A 16,987-nucleotide genomic window follows, 5' to 3' on the forward strand; every position below is an offset into this window, starting at 1 on the left:
CTATACATCCATACCTATGATAAAATTTAATTTACAAATGAGGCACAAAAAGAGATTAATAAAAATAATTAATAATAAAATAGAATAATTATAACAATATACTGTAATAAAACTTATGTGAATGTGATATCTTTCCCTAAATATTTTATTGTAATATACTCATCTTTCTTCTTGTGATGATATGAGATGATAAAATGACTGCATGATGAAGTGAAGTGAGGTGAATGACAGGCATTGTGATGTATCTTTAGGCTACTACTGACATTCTGATGGTATGCTGGAAGGAGGACAATCTGCTTCTTGACTGTGTTTGACTGTGGGTAACTAAAACTGGGGCAAATGAACCTGTGGATAAGGGGGAACTACTGTAATCCCCAGGGTAACCACAAGAAAATAACTTTAAATATATGGTAAATGAAACACCAATGTATATAGTACATTAAAATGGTACCCTAGAACTATCTATTTAACATATAAGAAGGCAGTAATGGGGGAATAGAGGGACAAAAAGGCATAAGGTACATCGAAAACAAATAGCAAAATGGCAGACATTATGTTAAATCATTAAGCATAAATAGATTAGGCACTTCAATCAGAAAGCAGAGGTAGGCAGAAAGAATGAAAAAAAAACATTAACTATATGATGTTTATATGAAACATGTTAGATTTAAAGATACAAACAGATGGGAAAAAATACACCATACAGATAGAAACCAAAAGACAGCGAAAGTGACTGCAGTAGTATCAGACAAAATAGACTTTAAGACAAAACTTTAGTAGTGACAAGGTTATGATATTTCATAATAATAAAAAGGGTCAATCCATTTGGAATTCATAACAATTATAAACTTATATGCACCTAATAACAGAGCCCTAAAATATATTAAACAAAACTAGCACAATTAAAGAGGGGAAATAGAGGATTCAACAATAATAGTTGGAGATTTCAGTACTCCACTTTCAATGATGGATAGTACAACTACAGAGATCAACAAGGAGATAGAAGATTTGAACACAACTATAAACTAGAACTAAAAAACATCTCTGGGGCACTCCATTCAAAACAAAATATACATCCTTCTCATGTACACATGGAACACTCTCCAGACAGACCATATGCTAGATCATAAAAGAAACTTTAATAGATTCAAGAGGATTGAAATAATTCAATGTCATGAAATTAGAAATCAATAACAGAATTTGGGAAATTCATAAAAAATGGATATTAAACAGAACATTCCTAAATAACCAATGAGTGAAAGAGAAAATCACGAGAGAATTTAGAATATACTTTGAGTTAAATGAAAACAAAAGCACAACATATCAAAACTCATGAGGTACAGTTAAAGTAATACCTAGAGGGGATTTTATAACTATAAATACCCATATTAAAAAAAGAAGAATGACCTCACATCAATAACCTAACTTTCCACTGTAAGAAATTAAAGCAAGGAAAACAAACTAAACATAAAGCAAGTAGAAGCAAGGAAATACTAAATACTAGAACAGAATGAATGTAATAGTAAAAAAAACAAACAAAAAAAAAACAAAAAAAACCAGAGACAATAAACAGAACCCAAAGTTCTTTCTTTGAAAAGATCAATAAAATTGAACTAGACTAAGAAAAAAAGATTAAAATTATTGAATTCAGAAATGAAATTGATAACATTACTACTGACCTTTCAAAATGAAAACAGTTCATACTATGAACGTTGTATGCCAACAAATTAGTTAACCTAAGTGAAACGGACAGATTTGTGACTAGAAAGTTATAAACCATTGCAACGGACTCCTATAGGAATAAAAAATCTGAATTGACCTATACAAGGAAAGAGATTGAATTAGCAATAAAAAAATCTGCCCACAAAGGAAAGCTCAGGCCTAGATGGTGAATACTGGTAAATGTTTACGGTAGAATTAACATCAGTCCTTCACAGAGTATTTCAAAAAATAGAAGAGGAAAGAACACTTCGCTGCAATTCAGTCTATGATGCCACTATTACTTTGATAACCAAGTCCAGACAAAGAACATCACAAGAAACCTACAGGACAATATTTATGTTCATTGTGTCTATGTTCATTTTGTCTATGAATATAGACATAAAAATCATCAACAAAACCAAACCAATTTAGCAAAGCAAATTCAGCAACATATAAAAAAAGACTTTATGCCATGACTAGGTAGGATTTATACAAGGTTGACTGAACATATGAAAATTAGTATATGTAATATACTATATTAGTAGAATAAGGGACAAAAACCATGTGATCATCTCAGTCAATACAGAAAAGACATATGACAATATCCAACATCCTCTCATGATAAAAACAAAACAAAGTAGGACTAGCAGGGAATTTCTTTCACATGATAAAGCTCACAGCTGACATACTTAATGGCAAGAGACTAATGCTTCCCCACCTTCGGTCGAGAGCAAGACAAGGATGTCCCTTCTTGCCATTTCTATTCAACAGTGTGTTGAAGGTTCTAGCTGGGAAGATAGGGAAGAAAAATAAGTAAAAGACATCCAGATTAAAATTGAAGAAATAAAACTATCTCCACTGGCAGATGATTTGTTTTTGTATATGTAAAATTCTAAGGAAGTCAGTAAAAACCCATTAGAACTAGTAAGTTCAGCAAGTTGCAGAATATATGATCAAAATACAGCAATCAGTTATACTTTATACACTCACAATGAACAATGCAAAAATCAAAAAATTAGTTCACTTATAATAACATCAAGAAGAATAAAATACTTGGAATAAATTTAATAAAAGAACTTTAAGATGAACACTGAAAGCTATTAAATATTGTTAAAAGAAATTAAAGAAGACAAGTGAAAAAAAAAATCTCATGCTCATGGATAAGAGGACTTGATATTGTTAGGATGGTGATACTTCCCAAATTGATCTGCAGATTCAGTGCAATGCATCCCTATCAAAATCCCAACTGGCATTTTTTTTAAAAGAAATTAAAAAGCAGATCCTAAAATTCATATGGAAATGCAAGGTACCCAGAATAGTCAAAACAGTCTTGAAAAAGAAGAACAAAATTGGATTAATTAGTCTGTTATGGCTGCCATAACAAAATACTACAGACTGGGTGGTTTAAACAATGTAAATTTATTTTCTTACACTTCTGGATGCTTAGAGTCCTAGATCATGGACTAGGCAGGGTGAATTTTTGGTGAGACCCCTCTTGTTTTCTTGCAGCTTGCTCACTGTGTCCTCACATGGCTTTCCCTCTGTTCATGCACACTCCTGGTATCTCTTATATAAATACCAGTCCTATTAAGGTAGGGCTCCACCCTCACAACTTCTGTCTTAGCTCAGGCCGCAATAACAAAATGCTGTAGACCCAGCGGCTTAAACTACAGAAATTTATTTCCTCATAGTTCTAGAGGCAGGAAGTCTGAGATTGGGATGTCAGCTTTGGTTGGGTTCTGGTGAGAACACTTCCTGGCTTTCTCATTGGGTTCTGACACAGCTTGGGAAGGAAGGAGAGAGCCAGAGCCAGAGCAAGCAAACTCTCTGTTATCTTCTTCTAAGTGCACTAATTCCATCATGAGAGTCCCACCCTCCTTTGCCTCATCTAAACCTAATTATCTCCCAAAGGCCCCACTTCCAAATACCATTACATTGGGAATTAGGGTTTCAACATATGAATTTTGAGAGGACATAATTCAGTCCCTAGCAAACTCATTAACGTTAATTTTCTCCATAAGGCCCCTATCTCCAAATATAGTCACATTGGGGGTTTAGGGCTTCACATATCAATTTTAGGGGAATGTAATGCAGTCCATAACATTGAAGGATTTGCACTTTTTGTTTTGATGTTTACAAAGCTGCAATAATCAAGGCAGCTGGTATAAGTGTAGACATATACACTAATGGGATAGAATTGAGAGTCCGAAAATAAAATCTTACACTTATCAGCCCTAAATTGATTTTTGACAAGGATGCCAAAAACAGTTCCACAGGGAAAGAAGTCTTTTCACCAAATAGTATTGAGACACATACATTGAATTGACACATACAAAAGAATGAATTTTGATTCCTGCTTCAGACCATATACTAAAATTATTTAAAAATGAATCATAGACCTAAGTGTAAGATCTTAAAGTATAAAACTCTCAGGAGAAACTGTAGCCATAAATCTTCATAACTTTTGGATTTTAGACGGTGGTTTCTTAAATATGACACGAAAGCTCAAGTGACAAAAGAAAAAAATAGATAAATTGGACTTCATCAAAATTAAAAAACTTTTATGCTTGAAAGTATCCATCAAGAAAGTGAAGATAGCTCATGGACTGGGAGAAAATATTTGCAAGTTGTATATCTGATCAGGTATTTGTATTCAGAACATATAAAAAAACTCTTAGAACTCGACAAGAAAAAGACAATCCATTAAGAAAAATGGGCAAAGGATTTGAATAGTCATTTCTCCAAAGAAGATATACAAGTGGTCAACAAGTGCATGCAAAGATGTGCAATGCCATTAGCCATTAGGGAAATATAAAACCACAACAAGATACCACTTCACACCCAGTGGGATGGCTGAAATAAAAGACATTAACAAATGTTGAGGATATGGAGAAATGGATTTCTCATGGGGTGAGGTTGTAAAATTTTGAAAACTTTGAAGAACAGTTTGGCAGTTTCTCAAAATGTTAAACAGAGTTATTGCATGACCCAGCAATTCCACTCCTAGGCTTTTACGCAGGAGAACGAAAAGTGTATCTTCACATAGAAACTTGTGCTTGAATATTCTTATTCAGAAAGCCAAAAAGTGGAAACATCCTAAATGTTCATCAATGATGAATGAGCACAATGTATATTGTATTCACACAATGGAGCATTATTCATCAATAAAATGAGTGAAGTACTGATACATGTTACAACATAGATGAACCTTGAAGCATTATGCTTTGTGAAGAAAAGGCAGGCCCCAAAGAACATTTATTGAATGATTCTGCTTTTATGAAATGTCCAGAATGGGCAAATTCATGGAAGTAGAGAGTCAATTTGTTTCCAGGAAGAGGAAGGAATGAAAAGTGACTGCTAATGGATTTGGGTATCTTTTGGGTGGATGAAATATTCTAAAAGTTGTGGTGATAGTTATACAGCTCAGGATATGCTAAAAACTTCTGAATTGTAGACTTAAAGTAAATTTTATGGTATGTGAATTATAGCCCAATAAATCTGGCATTTAAAAAAAATGGCTTGGTGGGGGTGGAATGGAGATTTTCAGCCAATGAGAAAGGCTCCTTTAGGGGCACCTGGGTGGCTCAGCGGTTGAGCGGCTGCCTTGGGCCCAGGGCGTGATCCTGGAGTTCCCAGATCGAGTACCACTTAGGGCTCCCTGCATGGAGCCTGCTTCTCCCTCTGCCTCTGTCTCTGCCTCGCTCTCTGTGTCTCTCATGAATGAATAAATAAAATCTTTAAAAGAAAAAAGAGGGCAGCCCAGGTGGCTCAGCGGTTTAGTGCCGCCTTCAGCCCAGAGCCTGGTGCTGGAGACCCGGGATTGAGTCCCACGTCTGGCTCCCTGCATGGAACCTGCTTCTCCCTCTGCCTGTGTCTCTGCTTCTCTCTTTCTGTGTGTATGTGTGTGTGTGTGTGTGTGTGTGTGTGTGTCTCATGATTAAATAAATTAAAAAAAATAAAAAGAAAAGAAAAAAGAAAGGTGCCTTTGCTGCTGGAATTTAAACACCGCAGGCCAGAACTTTACCTCTTCTCCCCACTCTCCAGCTAAGCCCCTCACTGGAGTGGATAAATTGTGCCTCCGTGGCTCTTAGAGTTGAATGTTTTTCAAACTTTGCGGCAGCTGCTCTGGTCAAGGACTTCTGAACAGTGCCCCACTGGGATGCTTTCACTTTCCTGGAGTGCTGGGGAAATGAAGTGGCTTGGATGTCCCCAGATGGAGGAGGAGGTGGGGTGGGGGAGTCCCATCCCTCAAGCCCAGTCCCTCCTCCCTCCTTAAGGGAAGAGACAGAATGGCAGAGGGACAAACTTATGTCCAAGTTTGTCCTACTTTCGTGAGTCTTTCTTGGTATTTGGCCACCTTGGGTCCTTGGAGCCCCTTGCCCATGCTCCTGGCCTGGGCGATGCTTAAGGGTGGTGGGCCATGGGGTGCCAGGTCTGGTGGCCTTGGCAGCCTCCTGCAGGAGTATGGAGTGTCCTCACGAAGTCTTGCTGCCCTACAGCCCTGTGTTGCCCTTTCCAGGTTGTGCTGGGGGAAGCCTCTTTTCCTACGTTAGGCCTGCCATGTTCCGATGCATTGTTACAGTTACAGTGGGCTGCTCTTACTGTTGCCCTAGGGACCTGGCTAATGCTACCCTCCAATGCCAAGTTTTTTGAATGCTCTGGAAATCCTTCAGGTGCATTTGCTCATTCTAACAAGGATTTAAAGACTGCTGCTGCATTTGGGTATGCATCTGATCTGTGTGTCCTCCCCAAATCCCACTTAGTTCATCACAGGTGAGAAAGTTGGGATATATCCTTATGAAAACAAGTAACTCCAGGGAAGTGATAAAGTTCAGGTTTACAGATGAGTCAAGGAAGAAACTGAAATCTGAACTTTAATGAAAAAAAGTTTAAAAGCTCTTTGAAGTGGAAGAAAGAAAGGTAATTCCAAGGTACTTCTGAGGCTACCAAAGCATTTACTGGCTGAGAATAAAATCTAACCCTCTTTGAAAAGGTCGTAATGTCACCTGTGTTCTTGGTGTGTACAAGAGGAGTATCACCATCTTTACCATAGTTATCTGTTTCAAATCTTTGATATATTTGGTTATTTTTCACATTGAACATGCAACTCTTTATCTCAAGTGGACACCATACTCTCATTTTGTTTTATTTATTCATTTTTATTTTTATTTTTTTAAAGATTTATTTATTTATGGTAGAGAGAGAGAGAGAGAGAGAGAGGCAGAGACACAGGAGGAGGGAGAAGCAGGCTCCATGCCGGGAGCCGGACGTGGGACTTGATCCTGGGACTCCAGGATTGTGCCCTGGGCCAAAGGCAGGCGCTAAACCACTGAGCCACCCAGGGATCCTATTTATTTATTTTTAAATATTAGTTATTTGAGAGAGAAGAGGAGGGAGAGAGAGAGAGAGAGCATGGGTGGCAGGGGGGAGCAGAGGGAGAAGCAGACTCCCCATTGAGCAGGGAACCCAACTTGGGACTTAATCCCGGAACTCTAGGATCATGACCTGAGCCAAAGGCAGATGCTTAGCCGACTAAGCCACCCAGGCACCCTCCCCCATACTCTCATTTTAATGAACAGAATGGTAACCATTTTTGCTCTTTGCCAAAATAAAATCAATGTTTAAGCATATTGTATGTTAGTACTATACAGAACATAATGAAAGTTGGAGGTGAGATCTGTTTTAAAACTGCCCTAACTCAATTTTAAACATTGTAGAATTCACCCAGAAAAGGAACTAGAAACCAAAAACAAAACTACCCTTCCTGTATTCTCCTAGTGACCTTTGAACATTTTTTCCCCAAACATACTAATATCTGTAACAATAATAGCAATTCCTGCTTATGAAGTGTTAGGTGTCAGGCACAATGCTAGGTGCTTAGTGCAGTTTTAGTATTGTCTGCAGTTTTACAGTCTTCAGTTGCCTTCTCGCTTTTTATTTTTTTTTTAAAGATTTTTATTTATTTGAGAGAGAGAGAGAGAGAGAGAAAGCATGGACAGGGGGAAGGGGCAGAGGGAGAGGAGAAGCTCTCCGTGAGGGAGCCTGATTTGGAGCTTGATCTCAGGACCTCAGGGTCATGACCAGAGCCCAAGGCAGATGCTTAATCGACTGAGCCACCCAAGTGCCCCATCCTTCTAGTTTTTAAAAGTGATTTCTTGATCTTTTGTAATACTATTAAAAAAAGAAAAGAAAAAAACATAAAATATGCAGCATAACTATAAAGTTCTATAAAACACACAAGTCCTTTGAATACCATGTCATATATATTCAAAATATTTTGAGAGTCTAAATTCAGAATATTATATTTATGATTACTTGTAATTCAGAATCTGAGAGTAAGAGTAAATATGGCTTAGCTTATTTCTTACATGAGAAGGTCTTAAAAACAAAGCACATTAACCTAGAAAAAAGATTTAGGTAAATGCAACAAAATGATTTTAAAATCGTGTGTGTGTATTTTATTGATTTCTCCAATGAAATAAATCCACAAAAAGAGGGAAAAAACTGGAGACAAATATGGTGCCTTTGAGAAAGAATGCCTTTAAAAATACATTTTTTTTCAGGGTACCTGGGTGGCTCAGTTAGTTAAGCATCTGCCTTTGGCTCAGGTCATGGTCCCAGGGTCCTGCTGAACAGGGAGTCTGCTTCTCAGTCTCCCTCTCTGCCACCCCCCACCCTCCAACTCATGCTCTCTCTCTCAAATGAATAAATAAAATATTTTTTTAAATAAAACTATATTTTTTTCATTCATAAGCTTCCTCTGATGCACTGCTTCAGAAAGAACAGTTTATTTCAGATATTTGACTTAGTTTAACATAAATCCTCAATGTTTAGACATGTGTTTAAACTGTCACTGTGGTTATTTGTGCAGTAATTTATAGCTTCAGCTTAGTTCACAACCTTTGAGCTTAGTATTCTCTTTTAGACAGTACATGGGGTGTCTGGGATTTGTGGGGCAAAAAGACAGTGGCAGCTACATTCTTTGATACAAACAATTCATTGATTCTGTCTTTTGTAAATAGCTATACAACCATGTTTTAAGATAAGACTCTAGGCCCTTCCCCACTCTCAGCTATTTTGTTTAAAGTTCTTACTCCTTCCATGCTCTATATCAGAGCCAAACAATCTTGCCACCTGTTTCTGTATGGTCCGCCAAGTAGGAATGGCTTTACATTTTTTATATTTTTATTAATTATTATTTTTTAGGGGTGTGAGGGACAGAGGGAGAGGGAGAGAGAGAATCTTAAGCACTAAGTGATGTGGAGCCTGATGTGGGGCTTGATCTCGCACCCCTGAGATCATGACCTGAGCTGAAATTAAGAGTTGGACACTTAATCAACTGAGCCACCAAGGGCCCCTGGCTTTACATTTTTAAACCATTTTTTAAAAAATCAAAAAAGGAATATTTCATGATAAATTCAAATTTCACTCTCCATGAATAAAATTTTACTGAAACATAGCCATGCTGATTTGTTTATGTATTATATGGATGGCTGCTTTCACACTGCAGCAGCAGAGTTGAGTAGTTGCAACAGAGACCGAATGGTCCACAAAGCCTAAAATATTTGCTATATGACCTTTCACAGAAAGTGAACAATACTACAGCCACATTTATCTTTTTTTTTTTAATGTATAACTGCTAATATTAGCTTCCTACTTAATACCCATTTCCCTTGGAATACAAATCTAAAATTTTTTATAGAGACCCCATGATCTGGCCCCGGGCCACCACTCCAGCTTCATCTCAATACATCTTCCTTGTTCTTAAATGTTCTGCCTTTCCCCCCTACAATAGATCTTCAAACACAGTCTTTGTGCCTGTTTCTTTTGCCACCTCTAGTTTGAAGTGATGCTTATTAATAAAACTAATCAGGTCCATTCCTTCACCTTTATTTTATTTTATTTATTTTATTTTATTATTTATTTATGATAGGCACACAGTGAGAGAGAAAGAGAGAGTCAGAGACACAGGCAGAGGGAGAAGCAGGCTCCATGCACCGGGAGCCCGACGTGGGATTCGATCCCGGGTCTCCAGGATCGTGCCCTGGGCCAAAGGCAGACGCTAAACCACTGCGCCACCCAGGGATCCCTCCTTCACCTTTCTATATAACATCTTGCACTTTTCCTCTGTAATATTCATTACACTTATAATTCTTTGTTCTCCTTGCTTGACTATAAACATCTTGAAGATAAGGATCATGTCTGTCTTGTTCATTGTTTTATGTCCAGTGACAAGTGCAGTGTTTACTGTATAGCTGGTTTGCCATACATCTTTATTTACCCACTATCATCTGGCACTCTGTCAATAGTGCCCTTTATTCTCAAAAGTGGACAATAAGTTATAGGGTTATATTATAAATATCTGATGCTCAATAAATACTTTTTGACTCAATTTAGTAAAACCTCAATGATTTAGACTCCAGATAATCATTACATTTAAGTAACAACACTTTTTCAATTCTCTGCTCAAGGAAAATGCAAAATGATGGGGAGAAAACACAGGCATTTAGTTACAGAAACATCATTCAAGGTATGCCCTAAGTTGTTCATTTAACTCAGTTTCTTGAGTTAAGAACAAATGATTATCTTGAAACACTAAAGATTCCTCAGTTGCCAAAGGAATGTTATTTTCTGTATACTTGAATTGTTAAGAAAACAGGATTATATATGATTCCTTTTAACAAGGCTTAAAACTTAAAAGTTGGGATCCCTGGGTGACACAGCGGTTTGGCGCCTGCCTTTGGCCCAGGGCGCGATCCTGGAGACCCGGGATCGAATCCCACGTCGGGCTCCCGGTGCATGGAGCCCACTTCTCCCTCTGACTGTGTCTCTGCCTCTCTGCCTCTCTCTCTCTCTCTCTCTCTCTGTGACTATCATAAATAAATAAAAATTAAAAAAAAAACTTAAAAGTTTTTTTGTTTAAGGCTCAAATCTTAATCCTTTCATTTTCCCAGTGATACTATCATATTATTGGATTTAGGATTATTGATACAATACAGACAGGATGTGCATAGAATCAAAATGCTCTTTTTGACTATTTTTTTTCCTCAGATAATAATGGTCACTGTTGCCAGTACATGGGGGCTGCTATGAAGCTAGCTCTCCATGCAAATTTAAGAGTACATTTGAAAAAAAAATGAGTACATTTGAGAGTAATTATTGTTATTTTTTCTAGAGAGAGAGAGAGAGTGTGTGTGTGTGAGGGTGGGGAGAGGGGCAGAGGGAGAGGGTGAGAGAAAGAATTCTAAGCAGGCTCCATGCTATGAGTAGAGCCCATCCTGGGGCTCAATCTCATGACCCTGAGATCAAGACCTAAGTCAAAATCAAGAGTGGAGCATTAACCAACTAAGCCCCTGAGGTGCCCTGAGGATACTTAGAGAGTGGTTATTTAAATCAAAGGCCTCTTGAGAGCAAAAGTCTGCAGCATTTTAAATTCTAAGGCTTAAAAAGAATAGCTTTCAAATTTACTCCTTAAGGGCAGAAGGAGGGGCATGTGTCAGAATTAGGGATGTAGTGATGAGAGGAGCTCTTCAGATGTATACCGACCCTTCCTCTCCAAATTATGATGCCTGTCATTCCAGCTTCTGTTTTGGGAATTGCTAATAGGAGAATGACAAAAGGCTGTCCTGTTGCTCAGGTGCATTGGGGAAAAAAATGGGTTTAAAATAGTTGGTTTGACGGGCACTGAGGAGGGCACTTGATGGGATGAGCACTGGGTGTTATACTATATGTTGGCAAATTGAAATCGAACTCCAATAAAATACATATATATATATATAAATATGTAAAAAACATAAAAAATAAAACAGTTGATTGATTGTGTTAGTATATATAAAGAAAGAATACATCAGTCTGAAAGGGACTTGGCTGGACATAGGCCAAGAACTTAGGACTTAGGACAGAAAAATAGTCACAGAGATGAATCATCAGGCCACACCAACATCACAGTTGGACCTTGAAAACTGTCCACCTTTGCTCTGATTGCATGCTTATCATGCAAATTTCTGATTACTAATACCTGACTGCCAAGATAGATGTTGAGGCACCCAGTGTGGCAGAAGGAAAGATTTCTGGTGATTAGAAAGGACTGTCCCCCTATTGTGCATTAGCCTGTTTACCACTGAGTGAATATATGTATGCAGTCTGTGAGTGTGGCTTGTTACAGTCAGCCGCTCTGAGTGCAGCTCCAGGGCGCTGGCATGCTGAGGGCATTCTCACAAAAGGGGTCACTTTACGAAGTTAATGTCAATTCTGAAACCTTTTGACAGAGTGTTATCCAGCCTTCTCCTGCAGACTCCTCACCCTTATCAAATCCCCTTATTCTTTCTTGTGCCTCTCCCCAGTGATCTCACTTCTTTTGGAATGACTTGGAAATCTAGAAGTTTTCCAGTAGTGCAACATTCAGACCTACCTGGAAAAAATAAATGTAAAATCACTATTTTAGTCACATTTTCCATATAATAGCCTGGTGATGGAGAAGTTTGTATTCTTATAGTGTTCCCTCTTTTTTATCTTTTTGATTAGTAGAGCTCCTCTACCTATTTTCCTTTGGTCAGTGAAGTGTACCTCCTTCTATCTGGAAGGAAGCCAGAAACCTGGATATGTCCTTGCGCCTTACCTCTTCTTTTCCAACCATGTCATGTTTTTCACTAACTAGCTTGAACCACTACAATAATCTCTGAATGATCTTTTTGTTAACACTGTAATCTGTTACCAAAGTGATAATAGTTTTAAAGGTGTATCTTTCAAAAATACAGTTTTGGACTTTTTACTTTTCTGCGTGAAACTAGTAGGTAGCTTTTTATATTTTAACAGTGTAAACTCCATGTTCTTCCGCAGGGCATATGAGGCTCCTGATGCTCTGGCTGCTTCCCCTTCCCCACTGACGCCTTCTCCTCCTTTCCCCACCACCAGTACTAGTCATGGTGAGCTGGTTTGCCAGGCTGCTTCACTCCTTGGGACACTTGTACTTGCCATCTCTGTGTTGCTTGTACTTGATCTGTCAGCAACATTCCACTCTACTATACACTCCCTCCGTTTTGAAGCACCTTCTTCTCTTGATTTCCATGACATCATTCTTTCTGGACTTCCCTCTTAGCTTTCTGGTATTTCCCTCATTCTGTTTTTGTTGTACACTCCTCTTCTAGTTAGCCTTTTGCATGCCAGGCTTTCTTGGGGCTCACTCTTGGGTTCTACCTCCCCCCTTAAATTTAGTACTAAATTTGCTATATACTCATCATTTACTATAGGGAATTTTATATTTAGCAGAAGTATGTAAAATCATTTCCAGTATAGCTAATGTGTATTTTTCTCATAGCAATTTGGTTACCATAGTAGATAAGGATCTCTACTATAGTTTCAGTCTGTGAGAACTACCATAATATGTCAAAAGCACTAATTTTTAGACAGTGACTCTAGCCCCCATATGTGCCTTCTTCAGTTTGAGGGAGGGGTATTCTCCAGTGTTCTGGTCCCTCATTCTGCTATTGCATAAGATGATTAGGTTTTAGCAACCCCCCAAAAAGATATCTTTGCAGTTCATTGAGTAGCATTTGATGTTGTCTATACACCTTACTAAATTAAATGGAAAAACTAGGTAGAAATTGGGGCAAGCTTTATTTTTCATTTAGAAAATTTTTCTTTAGGGAAATCAATTGTAATGGGTAGATGAAACTCTCTGTAGTGTTTATTACAGACCAGGTCCCTGCCAGGAAATTATTCTGCAGAAAGTAAAACATATTTTTAAAGGAAAGAACTATTGAGTAATGAAGATGTAAACTTTTCAGTGATGAATAATGTGCCGGCTTCTTATTGGAATGGCTCAATCTGACTGAATAGCTTGCTCTTCCTGCTATATCCTGCCATTCCAATTTATAATACTCAAGAAATAACAATCTGTGATAGTTGTAAAGGATTAATGCACAAGTCTGATGGAGCTGCTACATCAATACTGAAGAAATGGCATATGAAGAAGTAATGATGACATTGCCAGAGTTGAATAGAGAATGTTAGCATGCAGAAAAAAAAATTAACCTTTAGTATATTTAATCTCTAAAATGAGATTGAAATAATATTGCAGTAGTCATCTTACGTAAGTGAGCACAAGCAAGATATTTTCATTGGCATTTTATGGTTTCTATTGAGAAACTGAGAACTGTCCCTTTAAATAAAACCCTGTTTACCTATCCTCTTCTAGTAGGAGTGGCTTAGAAACCTGTAGAGTGAGGTTTAACTACCACTTGTGCATTCTGACCTGCAACCTTGGAAAGAGTGCTGATACTACCGACCAGGAAGTGACAAATGTGCTCTAAACTCCAGAACTGGTCTTTCATAAGGAAAAGCCTCTCATAACAAAAAGAGAAGATTGAAGCAGTAATTTCACATAGTTGTCATGAAATATTTGGAATTCTACTGCAGATACAGACTCTGCAAAATACTTAGAATACAAAGCTTTCTGGGCCAGAAATTGATCTTCTGACTTTTGAGTCTTATCTGATTGCTGCTCGGTTCATCTTTATTTTGTTAAAGTACTCTCTGCAGGCTGAACTGGGGAGAGTCTCCATTGTTTGCAGGTAGGTGGTCAGTCTTTGTTTAAAATTTAGGTTGTTTTTTAGAACAACCTATTTAGAGAATCATTATTCAGAGAATTATGAATATCAGTCTGGGTATATGTTTTAATGTTTAAATATTCAGCATGACTATAACCACAGTATTTGTCACTTCTGATCAACTTTGTAGAAAAAATTGTTTTTAACAAATGAGCGGATCTATAAGATGGTGAATTTAAAAAAAGATGGTGGACTAAATGAGTTCTATTGTGTTTTCCATTAATTTACATATATACATACTTTATATATTCATATTTGTATATATAAATATATACTTTATATATAAAAGGTCCTATATGTATAAATTAATAGATAAAATATATTACCCTATTTACTGTTAATTTCTTGATAGTATTTGATAATAGATTTTAAACATTTATTTATGTAGTCAAGTATGATTGTGTTTTTGTTAATATTTTACGTCTAAGTTTCATGTCTGTCACTCTTAGGAAGCAGTCTGAATATTTATCATTAGTTTATCTACTTCCTTAGTGCGTTTTTGGAATAGTTTGATATTTATTATTCCAGAGAAGTTTTTATAAAAGGTCAATCTTCCACAAGTATATTGAAATATTTCTTGTTTCTCTTTATAAAGTTAACCATCCATTTATGAACTGAAGGTATTTAAAAGATAATGTCTTTGAAAAATTGAATTATTGAATATGAACTAATTGCTAATCACAAATGCTTTTCTGGAGTGGGAGTCAGAAAAGGAATGTGTGGGGGATATCTTTAGGATCAAGGACAGTGGTTCCTTAACTTTCACTACCGCTAGTGACCCTTTTTATTTTTTTTTTATGGATGCTAGTCTTCAAAAGACTTTGTCATCAAACAAATGCTGTATACTAAATAATAAAATGTTAGAACATTATTGTTTATTAGACAAATATTATTTCCAATGAGAGTGTCTTATCAGCCTTAAATAACTACTCAAGGCTAATGTAATTCAGATCCAAAGAGCCTTGACATTTTAGTTAGCTTGAATAACTTTATTGTAGGTAACTGTTTGGATATTTTTGATTTTTTGAAGTATTGATAATAATATCTGAATTTTCATCAACTACTCTTGAGGAATTCTAGTAGTCTGGCTATGGCAAATTCGAAAGTAATGCAGAAATTTTATTCTTAATCTCTTTGAGTTTCCATGAAATATAATGAAGGTCATCTAGGGTAACGTAACAAAGATTCCATAGCCACTAAATAGGGAGAAGAAACAAGGAGAAAGAAAAAAGAAGTGGCATTCATCAAGGGGAGTATCAGGGAAGGATTTAAGGCATATGTATGCTTTAGGTCCATTAAATATCCCTGTCTTTTATCCCTGTTATTTTCTGACTGAAGTTTTTTACTCCAGTTAGATAGCAAAACTATTAACTGACTTCTGAACAAGTATTACCTGGGGCACCTGAGTGGCTCAGTCAGTTAAGTGACTGACTCTTGATTTTGGCTCAGGTCATGATTTCAGGGTCCTGGGATAGAGCCCCAAGTTGGGCTTCACACTCAGTGGGGAGTCCACTTGAGGATTTTATTTCTTTCTCTCTCTCTGCCCCTCTCCCATCCACGCAAGCATGTGCGTGTGTTTTTCTCTCTAAAATAAAAATAAATAAATCTTTTTTAAAAAGCAAGTATTAACCTATGTTCTTTATTTATTCTGTATTTGTATGTTGGTTTCCCTCTCCCAAAATATCATTTCTCCACTTTCCCCATTCATGTCCTTCCTTCAGCTCTGCTGAAAACCCTCTCCAGTGTGAAGCCTTATCTGATCACCCTAATCCACAGTAATATTTCTTGCTTTTAGACTTTTAAAGTATGTGATTCTATCGGTACTTTAGTACTTAATATTATAGTCTATCATATTTAACTTAAAATCTCTCATGTTTCTTCAACTATATTATAAGTTGTTTGAGAGCAGGAAGCTTAACTAGTACATCATTTTTATCTTCCATCTCTAGTGCAGTGATACATGTTTGGTAGGTTCTAAATAAATAGTTGTTGAATGAATGAGAGAGATAAAGAATCTTGCCAACAGTTGCCTCAGGTGTTATGCTGTCTCCCTCTACCTTGCTTACTAGTGTATTAACCACCTTAAATGTTTCTAAAAATCAGACCATTGGTTATCATACTATTATTGTTTTTGTTTTGTTATGTGATGCATGAGTGTTTTGTATCAGTTGTTATGATACCTACAAAGAAAGAACACGCTGGATTTTGTTAAAAATAAATCAAAGAAAATACTCGAATTTTAGCCTGCTGCCTTTTATACTTTATGAAAATATAACTTACAGTTTACTGATATATAAGGTTTTTAAAATGGCCAAAATATTCAGATACATTATGAAGTAAGAGGATGGTTCTGAATTGATGATTAGAACTCTGACTACTGATGCAGTGGTCACGGTAGACTGGTTGAATTGTAGAATTTAAATTGCAGATTAGTGACTGCCAGATAGCATGAACAAACTATTCTATGAAAAGGCCATTTTAAATATCTTACTTCCCATTTACAGTAGTTATTATGTTATGCACTTTAAAATCAGCATTTTGTCTACTCCCACTGTCAGCCCTGTCAGATAAGTTTTGTTAACCCATTTTTTTATAGATATAGAGAACTGACATCTAGAAAGGTCAAATAACTACCGAAGTTCCACTTTAGAATCTGTACAACAGGTCATTTTGACTTC

At 36.8% G+C, this 16,987-nt stretch overlaps 1 protein-coding gene across 3 annotated transcripts in view; it reads left to right on the forward strand.

Annotated features, from left to right (window-relative positions):
* The window catches only part of GRAMD1C (GRAM domain containing 1C), an 87,366-nt gene that overhangs the window by 35,612 nt on the left and 34,767 nt on the right, over positions 1–16,987 (forward strand). The gene's annotated exons all lie outside the window — the stretch shown is intronic.

This window comes from Canis lupus, chromosome 33 (assembly GCF_011100685.1).
Source record: "Canis lupus familiaris isolate Mischka breed German Shepherd chromosome 33, alternate assembly UU_Cfam_GSD_1.0, whole genome shotgun sequence".
NCBI lineage: Eukaryota > Metazoa > Chordata > Mammalia > Carnivora > Canidae > Canis > Canis lupus.